The sequence below is a fragment of the Festucalex cinctus genome, chromosome 19, assembly GCF_051991245.1.
Source record: "Festucalex cinctus isolate MCC-2025b chromosome 19, RoL_Fcin_1.0, whole genome shotgun sequence".
Taxonomy (NCBI): Eukaryota; Metazoa; Chordata; class Actinopteri; order Syngnathiformes; family Syngnathidae; genus Festucalex; species Festucalex cinctus.
In genome coordinates, this window is record NC_135429.1 from 17,607,445 (window position 1) to 17,623,101 (window position 15,657).

The 15,657-nt window shown below is 47.1% G+C and overlaps 15 non-coding genes across 15 annotated transcripts; 11 read left to right on the forward strand and 4 right to left on the reverse strand.

Moving 5' to 3' along the window:
- The first annotated feature begins 626 nt into the window (after positions 1-626).
- Positions 627-699, forward strand: trnav-aac (transfer RNA valine (anticodon AAC)). Its single transcript has one exon. It is a non-coding gene; the product is annotated as a tRNA-Val (tRNA).
- Positions 700-3,347: 2,648 nt separating this feature from the next.
- On the forward strand, positions 3,348-3,420 carry trnav-cac (transfer RNA valine (anticodon CAC)). The gene has a single exon. It is a non-coding gene; the product is annotated as a tRNA-Val (tRNA).
- A 905-nt stretch (positions 3,421-4,325) lies between these two features.
- trnav-cac (transfer RNA valine (anticodon CAC)) lies at positions 4,326-4,398 on the forward strand. The gene has a single exon. It is a non-coding gene; the product is annotated as a tRNA-Val (tRNA).
- Positions 4,399-4,978: 580 nt separating this feature from the next.
- Positions 4,979-5,051, forward strand: trnav-aac (transfer RNA valine (anticodon AAC)). The gene has a single exon. It is a non-coding gene; the product is annotated as a tRNA-Val (tRNA).
- Positions 5,052-8,243: 3,192 nt separating this feature from the next.
- trnav-aac (transfer RNA valine (anticodon AAC)) lies at positions 8,244-8,316 on the forward strand. The gene has a single exon. It is a non-coding gene; the product is annotated as a tRNA-Val (tRNA).
- Positions 8,317-8,381: 65 nt separating this feature from the next.
- Positions 8,382-8,453, reverse strand: trnad-guc (transfer RNA aspartic acid (anticodon GUC)). Its single transcript has one exon. It is a non-coding gene; the product is annotated as a tRNA-Asp (tRNA).
- Positions 8,454-8,569: 116 nt separating this feature from the next.
- trnav-cac (transfer RNA valine (anticodon CAC)) lies at positions 8,570-8,642 on the forward strand. The gene has a single exon. It is a non-coding gene; the product is annotated as a tRNA-Val (tRNA).
- A 1,228-nt stretch (positions 8,643-9,870) lies between these two features.
- On the forward strand, positions 9,871-9,943 carry trnav-cac (transfer RNA valine (anticodon CAC)). The gene has a single exon. It is a non-coding gene; the product is annotated as a tRNA-Val (tRNA).
- A 908-nt stretch (positions 9,944-10,851) lies between these two features.
- On the forward strand, positions 10,852-10,924 carry trnav-aac (transfer RNA valine (anticodon AAC)). The gene has a single exon. It is a non-coding gene; the product is annotated as a tRNA-Val (tRNA).
- A 1,560-nt stretch (positions 10,925-12,484) lies between these two features.
- Positions 12,485-12,557, forward strand: trnav-aac (transfer RNA valine (anticodon AAC)). The gene has a single exon. It is a non-coding gene; the product is annotated as a tRNA-Val (tRNA).
- A 65-nt stretch (positions 12,558-12,622) lies between these two features.
- trnad-guc (transfer RNA aspartic acid (anticodon GUC)) lies at positions 12,623-12,694 on the reverse strand. The gene has a single exon. It is a non-coding gene; the product is annotated as a tRNA-Asp (tRNA).
- A 116-nt stretch (positions 12,695-12,810) lies between these two features.
- On the forward strand, positions 12,811-12,883 carry trnav-cac (transfer RNA valine (anticodon CAC)). Its single transcript has one exon. It is a non-coding gene; the product is annotated as a tRNA-Val (tRNA).
- A 253-nt stretch (positions 12,884-13,136) lies between these two features.
- Positions 13,137-13,209, forward strand: trnav-aac (transfer RNA valine (anticodon AAC)). Its single transcript has one exon. It is a non-coding gene; the product is annotated as a tRNA-Val (tRNA).
- A 1,370-nt stretch (positions 13,210-14,579) lies between these two features.
- Positions 14,580-14,651, reverse strand: trnad-guc (transfer RNA aspartic acid (anticodon GUC)). Its single transcript has one exon. It is a non-coding gene; the product is annotated as a tRNA-Asp (tRNA).
- A 905-nt stretch (positions 14,652-15,556) lies between these two features.
- Positions 15,557-15,628, reverse strand: trnad-guc (transfer RNA aspartic acid (anticodon GUC)). The gene has a single exon. It is a non-coding gene; the product is annotated as a tRNA-Asp (tRNA).
- Positions 15,629-15,657: the final 29 nt, after the last annotated feature.

Below are 15,657 nucleotides of genomic sequence, written 5' to 3' on the forward strand. Positions count from 1 at the left end.
CGGCTCACACGCGAAAGGTTCCCAACTCGAAACAGGGTGGGAAACAGGGTAATTTTCTTTGTATTTGCAATGAAAACTGAGTATCCAAAAAGCAAAACACACAGGCACCACCTCCCCGTTGGGGAATCGAACCCCAGTCTTCCGCGTGACAGGAGAAGATACTATCCACTATACGAACGAGGACAGGACTCTGTGTATGCTTCATGGACAGGCATAGAGGGAAAACTGTCACTAAAATAGGGAATGCCAGACAGCAATGCTGTTTGCCAATCCTGCCAAAAGTATAAACGCCAGCGTCTGTTTCCATGGTGTAGTGGTTATCACATTCGCCTCACACGGGAAAGGTCCCCAACTCGAAACCAGGTGGGAAACAGGGCAATTTTCTTTGTATTTGCAATGAAAACTGAGTATCCAAAATTGGATCGCAGCTGCACTCACTTCCCCATCAGGGAATCGAACCCCAGTCTTGCACGTGACAGGCGCAGACACTATCCACTATACTAACGAGGAAAGGACTCTGTGTTTGCTAGCTGGACAGGCATATAAGGAAAACTGTCACTAAAATCGGGAATGCCAGACAGCTATGCTGTTTGCCAATTCGGCCAACAGAGTAAAAGCCAGTGTCTGTTTCCATGGTGTAGTGGTTATCACATTCGCCTAACACGCGAAAGGTCCCCAGCTCGAAACCGGGTGGAAACTTGTCAATTTTCTTTGAATTTGCAATGAAAACTGAGTATCCAAAAACACAATAGCACAGGTACCAAGTGCCCGTTGGGGAATCTAACCCCAGTCTTCCGCGTGACAGGAGAAGATACTATCCACTATACGAACGAGGAAAGGACCTGTGTATGCTACATGGACAGGCATAGAGGGAAAACTGTCACTAAAATAGGGAATTCCAGACAGCTCTGCTGTTTGCCAATCCTGCCAACAGTATAAACGCCAGCGTCTGTTTCCATGGTGTAGTGGTTGTCACATTCGCCTAACACGCGAAAGGTCACCAACTCAAAATCGGGAATGCAAGACAGCTATGCTGTTTGCCAATCCTGCCAACAGGGTTAATGCCAGCGTCTGTTTCCATGGTGTAGTGGTTATCACATTCGCCTCACACACGAAAAGTCCCCAACTCGAAACCGGGTGGGAAACAGGGCAATTTTCTTTGTATTTGCAATGAAAACTGAGTATCTAAAATTGGATTGCAGCTGCACTCACTTCCCCATCAGGGAATCGAACCCCAGTCTTGCACGTGGCAGGCGGAGACACTACCCACTATACTAACGAGGAAAGGACTCTGTGTTTGCTAGCTGGACAGGCATATCGGGAAAACTGTCACTAAAATCGGGAATGCCAGACAGCTATGCTGTTTGCCAATCCGGCCAACAGAGTAAACGCCATTGTCTGTTTCCATGGTGTAGTGGTTATCACATTCGCCTAACACACGAAAGGTCCCCGGGTGGAAACTTGGCAATTTTCTTTGAATTTGCAATGAAAACTGAGTATCCAAAAATACAATAGCACAGGTACCAAGTGCCCGTTGGGGAATCTCACCCCAGTCTTCCGCGTGACAGGAGAAGATACTATCCACTACACGAACGAGGAAATGACTCTGTGTATGCTACATGGACAGGCATAGAGGGAAAACTGTCACTAAAATAGGGAATGCCAGACAGCTATGCTGTTTGCCAATCCTGCCAATAGTATAAACGCCTATGTCTGTTTCATGGTGTAGTGGTTATCACATTCGCCAAACACGCGAAAGGTCCCCAGCTCGAAACCGGGTGGAAACTTGGCCATTTTCTTTGAATTTGCAATGAAAACTGAGTATCCAAAAATACAATAGCACAGGTACCAAGTGCCCGTTGGGGAATCTAACCCCAGTCTTCCGCGTGACAGGAGAAGATACTATCCACAATACTAACGAGGAAAGGACTCTGTGTTTGCTACCTGGACAGGCATAGAAGGAAAACTGTCACTAAAATAGGGAATGCCAGACAGCTATGCTGTTTTCCAATCCTGCCAACAGGATAAACGCCAGCGTCTGTTTCCATGGTGTAGTGGTTATCACATTCGGCTCACACGCGGAAGGTTCCCAACTCGAAACAGGGTGGGAAACAGGGTAATTTTCTTTGTATTTGCAATGAAAACTGAGTATCCAAAAAGCAAAACACACAGGCACCACCTCCCCGTTGGGGAATCGAACCCCAGTCTTCCGCGTGACAGGAGGAAATACTATCCACTATACTAACGAGGAAAGGATTCTGTGCTTGCGACCTGGACAGGCGTAGAGGTAAAACTGTCACTAAACTTGTGAATGCCAGACAGCTATGCTGTTTGCCAATCCTGCCAACAGGATAAACGCCAGCGTCTGTTTCCATGGAGTAGTGGTTATCACATTCGGCTCACACGCGGAAGGTTCCCAACTCGAAACAGGGTGGGAAACAGGGTAATTTTCTTTGTATTTGCAATGAAAACTGAGTATCCAAAAAGCAAAACACACAGGCACCTCCCCGTTGGGGAATCAAACCCCAGTCTTCCGCGTGACAGGAGGAGATACTATCCACTATACTAACGAGGAAAGGATTCTGTGCTTGCGACCTGGACAGGCGTAGAGGTAAAACTGTCACTAAACTTGTGAATGCCAGACAGCTATGTCTGTTTGCCAATCCTGCCAACAGGATAAACGCCAGTGTCTGTTTCCATGGTGTAGTGGTTATCACATTCGGCTCACACGCGAAAGGTTCCCAACTCGAAACAGGGTGGGAAACAGGGTAATTTTCTTTGTATTTGCAATGAAAACTGAGTATCCAAAAAGCAAAACACACAGGCACCACCTCCCCGTTGGGGAATCGAACCCCAGTCAGCCGCGTGACAGGCGGAGATACTATCCACTATACTAACGAGGAAAGGACTCTGTGCTTGCTAACTGGACAGGCGTAGAGGGAAAACTGTCACTAAAATCGGGAATGCAAGACAGCTATGCTGTTTGCCAATCCTGCCAACAGGATAAACGCCAGTGTCTGTTTCCATGGTGTAGTGGTTATCACATTCTCCTCACACGCGAAAGGTTCCCAACTCGAAACCGGGTGGGAAACAGGGTAATTTTCTTTGTATTTGCAATGAAAACTGAGTATCAAAAAATTGAATTGCACCTGCACTCACCTCCCCTTCAGGGAATCTAAACACAGTCTTGCGCGTGACAGGCAGAGATACTATCCACTATACTAACGAGGAAAGGACTCTGTCCTTGCTATCTGGACAGGCGTAGAGGGAAAACTGTCACTAAAATCGGGAATGCAAGACAGCTATGCTGTTTGCCAATCCTGCCAACAGGATAAACGCCAGTGTCTGTTTCCATGGTGTAGTGGTTATCACATTCGCCTCACACGCGAAAGGTCCCCAGCTCGAAACCGGGTGGAAACTTGGCAATTTTCTTTGAATTTGCAATGAAAACTGAGTATCCAAAAATACAATAACACAGGTACCAAGTGCCCGTTGGGGAATCTAACCCCAGTCTTCCGCGTGACAGGAGAAGATACTATCCACAATACTAACGAGGAAAGGACTTTGTGTTTGCTACCTGGACAGGCATAGAAGGAAAACTGTCACTAAAATAGGGAATGCCAGACAGCTATGCTGTTTTCCAATCCTGCCAACAGGAAAAACACCAGCGTCTGTTTCCATGGTGTAGTGGTTATCACATTCGGCTCACACGCGGAAGGTTCCCAACTCGAAAAAGGGTGGGAAACAGGGTAATTTTCTTTGTATTTGCAATGAAAACTGAGTATCCAAAAAGCAAAACACACAGGCACCACCTCCCCGTTGGGGAATCGAACCCCAGTCTTCCGCGTGACAGGAGGAGATACTATCCACTATACTAACGACGAAAGGATTCTGTGCTTGCGACCTGGACAGGCGTAGAGGTAAAATTGTCACTAAACTTAATGCCAGACAGCTATGCGGTTTGCCAATCCTGCCAACAGGAAAAACACCAGCGTCTGTTTCCATGGTGTAGTGGTTATCACATTCGGCTCACACGCGAAAGGTTCCCAACTCGAAACAGGGTGGGAAACAGGGTAATTTTCTTTGTATTTGCAATGAAAACTGAGTATCCAAAAAGCAAAACACACAGGCACCACCTCCCCGTTGGGGGAATCGAACCCCAGTCTTCCGCGTGACAGGTGGAGATACTATCCACTATACTAACGAGGAAAGTACTCTGTGCTTGCTACCTGGACAGGCGTAGAGGGAAAACTGTCACTAAAATCGGGAATGCCAGACAGCTATGCGGTTTGCCAATCCTGCCAACAGGATAAACGCCAGTGTCTGTTTCCATGGTGTAGTGGTTATCACATTCGCCTCACACGCGAAAGGTCCCCAGCTCGAAACCGGGTGGAAACTTGGCAAATTTCTTTGAATTTTCAATGAAAACTGAGTATCCAAAAACACAATAGCACAGGTACCAAGTGCCCGTTGGGGAATCTAACCCCAGTCTTCCGCGTGACAGGAGAAGATACTATCCACTATACGAACGAGGACAGGACTCTGTGTATGCTTCATGGACAGGCATAGAGGGAAAACTGTCACTAAAATAGGGAATGCCAGACAGCAATGCTGTTTGCCAATCCTGCCAACAGTATAAACGCCAGCGTCTGTTTCCATGGTGTAGTGGTTATCACATTCGCCTCACACGTGAAAGGTCCCCAACTCGAAACCAGGTGGGAAACAGGGCAATTTTCTTTGTATTTGCAATGAAAACTGAGTATCCAAAATTGGATTGCAGCTGCACTCACTGCCCCATCAGGGAATCGAACCCCAGTCTTGCACGTGACAGGCGCAGACACTATCCACTATACTAACGAGGAAAGGACTCTGTGTTTGCTAGCTGGACAGGCATATAGGGAAAACTGTCACTAAAATCGGGAATGCCAGACAGCTATGCTGTTTGCCAATCCGGCCAACAGAGTAAAAGCCAGTGTCTGTTTCCATGGTGTAGTGGTTATCACATTCGCCTAACACGCGAAAGGTCCCCAGCTCGAAACCGGGTGGAAACTTGGCAATTTTTTTTGAATTTGCAATGAAAACTGAGTATCCAAAAACACAATCGCACAGGTATCAAGTGCCCGTTGGGGAATCGAACCCCAGTCTTCCGCGTGACAGGAGAAGACACTATCCACTATACGAACGAGGAAAGGACTCTGTGTATGCTACATGGACAGGCATAGAGGGAAAACTGTCACTAAAATAGGGAATGCCAGACAGCTATGCTGTTTGCCAATCCTGCCAACAGTATAAACGCCAGCGTCTGTTTCCATGGTGTAGTGGTTGTCACATTCGCCTAACACGCGAAAGGTCACCAACTCAAAATCGGGAATGCAAGACAGCTATGCTGTTTGCCAATCCTGCCAACAGGATAAACGCCAGCGTCTGTTTCCATGGTGTAGTGGTTATCACATTCGCCTCACACACGAAAGGTCCCCAACTCGAAACCGGGTGGGAAACAGGGCAATTTTCTTTGTATTTGCAATGAAAACTGAGTATCCAAAATTGGATTGCAGCTGCACTCACTTCCCCATCAGGGAATCAAACCCCAGTCTTGCACGTGGCAGGCGGAGACACTACCCACTATACGAACGAGGAAAGGACTCTGTGTATGCAACATGGACAGGCATAGAGGGAAAACTGTCACTAAAATAGGGAATGCCAGACAGCTATGCTGTTTGCCAATCCTGCCAACAGTATAAACGCCAGCGTCTGTTTCCATGGTGTAGTGGTTGTCACATTCGCCTAACACGCGAAAGGTCCCCAGCTCGAAACCGGGTGGAAACTTGGCCATTTTCTTTGAATTTGCAATGAAAACTGAGTATCCAAAAATACAATAGCACAGGTACCAAGTGCCCGTTGGGGAATCTAACCCCAGTCTTCCGCGTGACAGGAGAAGATACTATCCACAATACTAACGAGGAAAGGACTCTGTGTTTGCTACCTGGACAGGCATAGAAGGAAAACTGTCACTAAAATAGGGAATGCCAGACAGCTATGCTGTTTTCCAATCCTGCCAACAGGATAAACACCAGCGTCTGTTTCCATGGTGTAGTGGTTATCACATTCGGCTCACACGCGGAAGGTTCCCAACTCGAAACAGGGTGGGAACCAGGGTAATTTTCTTTGTATTTGCAATGAAAACTGAGTATCCAAAAAGCAAAACAGACAGGGACCACCTCCCCGTTGGGGAATCGAACCCCAGTCTTCCGCGTGACAGGAGGAGATACTATCCACTATACTAACGAGGAAAGGATTCTGTGCTTGCGACCTGGACAGGCGTAGAGGTAAAACTGTCACTAAACTTGTGAATGCCAGACAGCTATGCTGTTTGCCAATCCTGCCAACAGGATAAACGCCAGTGTCTGTTTCCATGGTGTAGTGGTGTAACGATTATCGGCCGGTTGTAACTTTTTGCAACCTCAGTTCCAAAGGAATTGAGCTCCTGTGGCCTGAACATGCCACTGTGGGGGGTGGGGAGCACAAGAACATCCCCCACAAACAGCCACACATGCTCTGACTGACACGCGCACGCGCACACACACACAAATCAGGACAGTAAAAGCCTTCTTAGAAACTTGACTTTCTTATTTTGCAACAGAACAATGAATTATGAAATGTTATGTTTGCCATTTGTGAAATGTTGACTCCATGAAATGTCATGAAAATGTTCCATTGCAGTGGCAGATTCTCCACTAAACTTTCATGTGTATGCACGTTTTAACAGTGTAAGCTAGGTAACATTTTATTTGAGGTATTCAATTGTACGTGTTGCATTGGTTGAATTCTGACCTTAGAATCTTAACACACATGGGATCCAGATTCAATCTGATTAGTCAACCAAAAATCTCCCCCAGCTGGTAACTTTCCACTGTGGTCTCAACCGGCCCCCCTGGTGTGGAGGCCGCCGCCTTCCCAATTTAAAAGCACGCTCCCTGCGTGCTGCTCTCTCTCTTCTTCTCCGCTGCTCTTTGGCTCCCGCTTCTTCGCTGCTCCTTGGCTCCTTCCTGGTCTCCATCGGCGCGGCTGCCAGACAAAGGGCTAGCCCAGCTAGCTTAACCTCCAGCACACGGCAACGCACAGAAGCCATCGCGTGTAGCGACAGGCGCAGCGAAACACGCTGCTTTTAGTCCCTGCAAAGGCTCAACGGATGCTTTTCCCAAGCACGCTGAGGCCTTCACCAAGAGGGCCTCTCCCAGCCAGCAGGTTGACCCCGTGACGCTCAGTTGGCCAGCCGGACGACCTGTCTCTCCCTCTCCTGAACTGAAGCTTCTCCATTCTATCTTCAAACGGGCTTGGCGAGTCTCCATCCAGGGTCCTGCTTCTCAGACCAACCCCATCTGTAAGTGCAACTTTGCAGGCCTTCGCCCTAGTACAAATTGGTGCAAACTAGGTTGATTGTGGGTCCCATGTTGGTTTGATTTAAGAAATCCATCACCTTGGTTAAGACCGTTTCTCTTTTCTTCTTTTCTTCTCCTTTGATTATTTTTTATTATTTTAGTTCTCGTTTCATTTCCTATCATAGTAGTTAGTTTTGCTTCTTGAAATTCTAAGTAGATTATCCCACCTAGGTTAGAGAATAAACGTGCACAAAACTCAACCCCTGGTTTACTGTGTGTGTGTTTCATCAATTTATAGTGACCTCTAAGCTGAACAAAGAACTCACAAAATTGTAGTAAGGGCACAACCTTCATTTTAATGACTGATTCAACGAGGTTCTCATCTGTTATCCTGATAAAATTATCAAAAAGAGATGTGGTGCTCCGCAGGCAAGCTCAACTTAATTTAAATATTAAGTTTGAGTCTCCTTCAATTAATGAGCCAATTGATTATTAATTTAATAATTAACAATTATTGATTTAATAATTAATTGGACCGATTTCCCTTACAGTGGTTATCACATTCGGCTCACACGCGAAAGGTTCCCAACTCGAAACAGGGTGGGAAACAGGGTAATTTTCTTTGTATTTGCAATGAAAACTGAGTATCCAAAAATTGAATTGCACCTGCACTCACCTCCCCTTCAGGGAATCTAACCACAGTCTTGCGCGTGACAGGCAGAGATACTATCCACTATACTAACGAGGAAAGGACTCTGTGCTTGCTACCTGGACAGGCGTAGAGGGAAAACTGTCACTAAAATCGGGAATGCCAGACAGCTATGCTGTTTGCCAATCCGGCCAACAGAGTAAACGCCAGTGTCTGTTTCCATGGTGTAGTGGTTATCACATTCGCCTAACACGCGAAAGGTCCCCAGCTCGAAACCGGGTGGAAACTTGGCAATTTTCTTTGAATTTGCAATGAAAACTGAGTATCCAAAAAGCAAAACACACAGGCACCACCTCCCCGTTGGGGAATCGAACCCCAGTCTTCCGCGTGACAGGCGGAGATACTATCCACTATACTAACGAGGAAAGGACTCTGTGCTTGCTACCTGGACAGGCGTAGAGGGAATACTGTCACTAAAATCGGGAATGCAAGACAGCTATGCTGTTTGCCAATCCTGCCAACAGGATAAATGCCAGTGTCTGTTTCCATGGTGTAGTGGTTATCACATTCGCCTCACACGCGAAAGGTCCCCAGCTCGAAACCGGGTGGAAACTTGGCAATTTTCTTTGAATTTGCAATGAAAACTGAGTATCCAAAAATACAATAGCACAGGTACCAAGTGCCCGTTGGGGAATCTCACCCCAGTCTTCCGCGTGACAGGAGAAGATACTATCCACTATACGAACGAGGAAATGACTGTGTATGCTACATGGACAGGCATAGAGGGAAAACTGTCACTAAAATAGGGAATGCCAGACAGCTATGCTGTTTGCCAATCCTGCCAACAGTATAAACGCCTACGTCTGTTTCCATGGTGTAGTGGTTATCACATTTGCCTAACACGCGAAAGGTCCCCAGCTCGAAACCGGGTGGAAACTTGGCAATTTTCTTTGAATTTGCAATGAAAACTGAGTATCCAAAAATACAATAACACAGGGACCAAGTGCCCGTTGGGGAATCTAACCCCAGTCTTCCGCGTGACAGGAGAAGATACTATCCACAATACTAACGAGGAAAGGACTCTGTGTTTGCTACCTGGACAGGCATAGAAGGAAAACTGTCACTAAAATAGGGAATGCCAGACAGCTATGCTGTTTTCCAATCCTGCCAACAGGATAAACACCAGCGTCTGTTTCCATGGTGTAGTGGTTATCACATTCGGCTCACACGCGGAAGGTTCCCAACTCGAAAAAGGGTGGGAAACAGGGTAATTTTCTTTGTATTTGCAATGAAAACTGAGTATCCAAAAAGCAAAACACACAGGCACCACCTCCCCGTTAGGGAATCGAACCCCAGTCTTCCGCGTGACAGGAGGAGATACTATCCACTATACTAACGACGAAAGGATTCTGTGCTTGCGACCTGGACAGGCGTAGAGGTAAAATTGTCACTAAACTTAATGCCAGACAGCTATGCGGTTAGCTAATCCTGCCAACAGGATAAACGCCAGTGTCTGTTTCCATGGTGTAGTGGTTATCACATTCGGCTCACACGCGAAAGGTTCCCAACTCGAAACAGGGTGGGAAACAGGGTAATTTTCTTTGTATTTGCAATGAAAACTGAGTATCCAAAAAGCAAAACACACAGGCACCACCTCCCCGTTGGGGAATCGAACCCCAGTCTTCCGCGTGACAGGCAGAGATACCATCCACTATACTAACGAGGAAAGGACTCTGTGCTTGCTACCTGGACAGGCGTAGAGGGAAAACTGTCACTAAAATCGGGAATGCAAGACAGCTATGCTGTTTGCCAATCCTGCCAACAGGATAAACGCCAGTGTCTGTTTCCATGGTGTAGTGGTTATCACATTCGCCTCACACGCGAAAGGTCCCCAGCTCGAAACCGGGTGGAAACTTGGCAAATTTCTTTGAATTTTCAATGAAAACTGAGTATCCAAAAACACAATAGCACAGGTACCAAGTGCCCGTTGGGGAATCTAACCCCAGTCTTCCGCGTGACAGGAGAAGATACTATCCACTATACGAACGAGGACAGGACTCTGTGTATGCTTCATGGACAGGCATAGAGGGAAAACTGTCACTAAAATAGGGAATGCCAGACAGCAATGCTGTTTGCCAATCCTGCCAACAGTATAAACGCCAGTGTCTGTTTCCATGGTGTAGTGGTTATCACATTCGCCTCACACGCGAAAGGTCCCCAACTCGAAACCAGGTGGGAAACAGGGCAATTTTCTTTGTATTTGCAATGAAAACTGAGTATCCAAAATTGGATTGCAGCTGCACTCACTTCCCCATCAGGGAATCGAACCCCAGATTTGCACGTGACAGGCGCAGACATTATCCACTATACTAACGAGGAAAGGACTCTGTGTTTGCTAGCTGGACAGGCATATCGGGAAAACTGTCACTAAAATCGGGAATGCCAGACAGCTATGCTGTTTGCCAATCCTGCCAACAGGATAAACGCCAGTGTCTGTTTCCATGGTGTAGTGGTTATCACATTCGGCTCACACGTGAAAGGTTCCCAACTCGAAACAGGGTGGGAAACAGGGTAATTTTCTTTGTATTTGCAATGAAAACTGAGTATCCAAAAATTGAATTGCACCTGCACTCACCTCCCCTTCAGGGAATCTAACCACAGTCTTGCGCGTGACAGGCAGAGATACTATCCACTATACTAACGAGGAAAGGACTCTGTGCTTGCTACCTGGACAGGCGTAGAGGGAAAACTGTCACTAAAATCGGGAATGCCAGACAGCTATGCTGTTTGCCAATCCGGCCAACAGAGTAAACGCCAGTGTCTGTTTCCATGGTGTAGTGGTTATCACATTCGCCTAACACGCGAAAGGTCCCCAGCTCGAAACCGGGTGGAAACTTGGAAATTTTCTTTGAATTTGCAATGAAAACTGAGTATCCAAAATTGGATTGCAGCTGCATTCACTTCCCCATCAGGGAATCGAACCCCAGTCTTGCACGTGGCAGGCGGAGACACTACCCACTATACTAACGAGGAAAGGACTCTGTGTTTGCTAGCTGGACAGGCATATCGGGAAAACTGTCACTAAAATCGGGAATGCCAGACAGCTATGCTGTTTGCCAATCCGGCCAACAGAGTAAACGCCATTGTCTGTTTCCATGGTGTAGTGGTTGTCACATTCGCCTAACACACGAAAGGTCCCCAGCTCGAAACTGGGTGGAAACTTGGCAATTTTCTTTGAATTTGCAATGAAAACTGAGAATCCAAAAATACAATAGCACAGGTACCAAGTGCCCGTTGGGGAATCTCACCCCAGTCTTCCGCGTGACAGGAGAAGATACTATCCACTATACGAACGAGGAAATGACTCTGTGTATGCTACATGGACAGGCATAGAGGGAAAACTGTCACTAAAATAGGGAATGCCAGACAGCTATGCTGTTTGCCAATCCTGCCAATAGTATAAACGCCTACGTCTGTTTCCATGGTGTAGTGGTTATCACATTCGCCTAACACGCGAAAGGTCCCCAGCTCGAAACAGGGTGGAAACTTGGCCATTTTCTTTGAATTTGCAATGAAAACTGAGTATCCAAAAATACAATAGCACAGGTACCAAGTGCCCGTTGGGGAATCTAACCCCAGTCTTCCGCGTGACAGGAGAAGACACTATCCACTATACGAACGAGGAAAGGACTCTGTGTATGCTACCTGGACAGGCATAGAAGGAAAACTGTCACTAAAATAGGGAATGCCAGACAGCTATGCTGTTTTCCAATCCTGCCAACAGGATAAACGCCAGCGTCTGTTTCCATGGTGTAGTGGTTATCACATTCGGCTCACACGCGGAAGGTTCCCAACTCGAAACAGGGTGGGAAACAGGGTAATTTTCTTTGTATTTGCAATGAAAACTGAGTATCCAAAAAGCAAAACCCACAGGCACCACCTCCCCGTTGGGGAATCGAACCCCAGTCTTCCGCGTGACAGGAGGAGATACTATCCACTATACTAACGAGGAAAGGATTCTGTGCTTGCGACCTGGACAGGCGTAGAGGTAAAACTGTCACTAAACGTGTGAATGCCAGACAGCTATGCTGTTTGCCAAACCTGCCAACAGGATAAACGCCAGCGTCTGTTTCCATGGTGTAGTGGTTATCACATTCGGCTCACACGCGGAAGGTTCCCAACTCGAAACAGGGTGGGAAACAGGGTAATTTTCTTTGTATTTGCAATGAAAACTGAGTATCCAAAAATTGAATTGCACCTGCACTCACCTCCCCTTCAGGGAATCTAACCACAGTCTTGCACGTGACAGGCAGAGATACTATCCACTATACTAACGAGGAAAGGACTCTGTGCTTGCTACCTGGACAGGCGTAGAGGGAAAACTGTCACTAAAATCGGGAATGCCAGACAGCTATGCTGTTTGCCAATCCGGCCAACAGGATAAACGCCAGTGTCTGTTTCCATGGTGTAGTGGTTATCACATTCGCCTAACACGCGAAAGGTCCCCAGCTCGAAACCGGGTGGAAACTTGGCAATTTTCTTTGAATTTGCAATGAAAACTGAGTATCCAAAAAGCAAAACACACAGGCACCACCTCCCCGTTGGGGAATCGAACCCCAGTCTTCCGCGTGACAGGCGGAGATACTATCCACTATACTAACGAGGAAAGGACTCTGTGCTTGCTACCTGGACAGGCGTAGAGGGAAAACTGTCACTAAAATCGGGAATGCAAGACAGCTATGCTGTTTGCCAATCCTGCCAACAGGATAAACGCCAGTGTCTGTTTCCATGGTGTAGTGGTTATCACATTCGCCTCACACGCGAAAGGTCCCCAGCTCGAAACCGGGTGGAAACTTGGCAATTTTCTTTGAATTTGCAATGAAAACTGAGTATCCAAAAATACAATAGCACAGGTACCAAGTGCCCGTTGGGGAATCTCACCCCAGTCTTCCGCGTGACAGGAGAAGATACTATCCACTATACGAACGAGGAAATGACTCTGTGTATGCTACATGGACAGGCATAGAGGGAAAACTGTCACTAAAATAGGGAATGCCAGACAGCTATGCTGTTTGCCAATCCTGCCAACAGTATAAACGCCTACGTCTGTTTCCATGGTGTAGTGGTTATCACATTCGCCTAACACGCGAAAGGTCCCCAGCTCGAAACCGGGTGGAAACTTGGCAATTTTCTTTGAATTTGCAATGAAAACTGAGTATCCAAAAATACAATAACACAGGTACCAAGTGGCCGTTGGGGAATCTAACCCCAGTCTTCCGCGTGACAGGAGAAGATACTATCCACAATACTAACGAGGAAAGGACTCTGTGTTTGCTACCTGGACAGGCATAGAAGGAAAACTGTCACTAAAATAGGGAATGCCAGACAGCTATGCTGTTTTCCAATCCTGCCAACAGGATAAACACCAGCGTCTGTTTCCATGGTGTAGTGGTTATCACATTCGGCTCACACGCGGAAGGTTCCCAACTCGAAAAAGGGTGGGAAACAGGGTAATTTTCTTTGTATTTGCAATGAAAACTGAGTATCCAAAAAGCAAATCACACAGGCACCACCTCCCCATTGGGGAATCGAACCCCAGTCTTCCGCGTGACAGGAGGAGATACTATCCACTATACTAACGACGAAAGGATTCTGTGCTTACGACCTGGACAGGCGTAGAGGTAAAATTGTCACTAAACTTAATGCCAGACAGCTATGCGGTTTGCCAATCCTGCCAACAGGATAAACGCCAGTGTCTGTTTCCATGGTGTAGTGGTTATCACATTCGGCTCACACGCGAAAGGTTCCCAACTCGAAACAGGGTGGGAAACAGGGTAATTTTCTTTGTATTTGCAATGAAAACTGAGTGTCCAAAAAGCAAAACACACAGGCACGACCTCCCCGTTGGAGAATCGAACCCCAGTCTTCCGCGTGACAGGCGGAGATACTATCCACTATACTAACGAGGAAAGGACTCTGTGCTTGCTACCTGGACAGGCGTAGAGGGAAAACTGTCACTAAAATCGGGAATGCCAGACAGCTATGCTGTTTGCCAATCCGGCCAACAGAGTAAACGCCAGTGTCTGTTTCCATGGTGTAGTGGTTATCACATTCGCCTCACACGCGAAAGGTCCCCAACTCGAAACCAGGTGGGAAACAGGGCAATTTTCTTTGTATTTGCAATGAAAACTGAGTATCCAAAATTGGATTGCAGCTGCACTCACTTCCCCATCAGGGAATCGAACCCCAGTCTTGCACGTGACAGGCGCAGACATTATCCACTATACTAACGAAGAAAGGACTCTGTGTTTGCTAGCTGGACAGGCATATCGGGAAAACTGTCACTAAAATCGGGAATGCCAGACAGCTATGCTGTTTGCCAATCCTGCCAACAGGATAAACGACAGTGTCTGTTTCCATGGTGTAGTGGTTATCACATTCGGCTCACACGCGGAAGGTTCCCAACTCGAAACAGGGTGGGAAACAGGGTAATTTTCTTTGTATTTGCAATGAAAACTGAGTATCCAAAAAGCAAAACACACAGGTACCACCTCCCCGTTGGGGAATCGAACCCCAGTCTTCCGCGTGACAGGCGGAGATACTATCCACTATACTAACGAGGAAAGGACTCTGTGCTTGCTACCTGGACAGGCGTAGAGGGAAAACTGTCACTAAAATCGGGAATGCCAGACAGCTATGCTGTTTGCCAATCCGGCCAACAGAGTAAACGCCAGTGTCTGTTTCCATGGTGTAGTGGTTATCACATTCGCCTAACACGTGAAAGGTCCCCAGCTCGAAACCGGGTGGAAACTTGGCAATTTTCTTTGAATTTGCAATGAAAACTGAGTATCCAAAAAGCAAAACACACAGGCACCACCTCCCCGTTGGGGAATCGAACCCCAGTCTTCCGCGTGACAGGCGGAGATACTATCCACTATACTAACGAAGAAACGACTCTGTGCTTGCTACCTGGACAGGCGTAGAGGGAAAACTGTCACTAAAATCGGGAATGCCAGACAGCTGTGCTGTTTTCCAATCCTGCCAACAGGATAAACGCCAGCGTCTGTTTCCATGGTGTAGTGGTTATCACATTCGGCTCACACGCGGAAGGTTCCCAACTCGAAACAGGGTGGGAAACAGGGTAATTTTCTTTGTATTTGCAATGAAAACTGAGTATCCAAAAAGCAAAACACACAGGCACCACCTCCCCGTTGGGGAATCGAACCCCAGTCTTCCGCGTGACAGGAGGAGATACTATCCACTATACTAACGAGGAAAGGATTCTGTGCTTGCGACCTGGACAGGCGTAGAGGTAAAACTGTCACTAAACTTAATGCCAGACAGCTATGCTGTTTGCCAATCCTGCCAACAGGATAAACGCCAGCGTCTGTTTCCATGGTGTAGTGGTTATCACGTTCGGCTCACACGCGGAAGGTTCCAAACTCGAAACAGGGTGGGAAACAGGGTAATTTTCTTTGTATTTGCAATGAAAACTGAGTATCCAAAAAGCAAAACACACAGGCACCACCTCCCCGTTGGGGAATCGAACCCCAGTCTTCCGCGTGACAGGCGGAGATACTATCCACTATACTAACGAGGAAAGGACTCTGTGCTTGCTACTTGGACAGG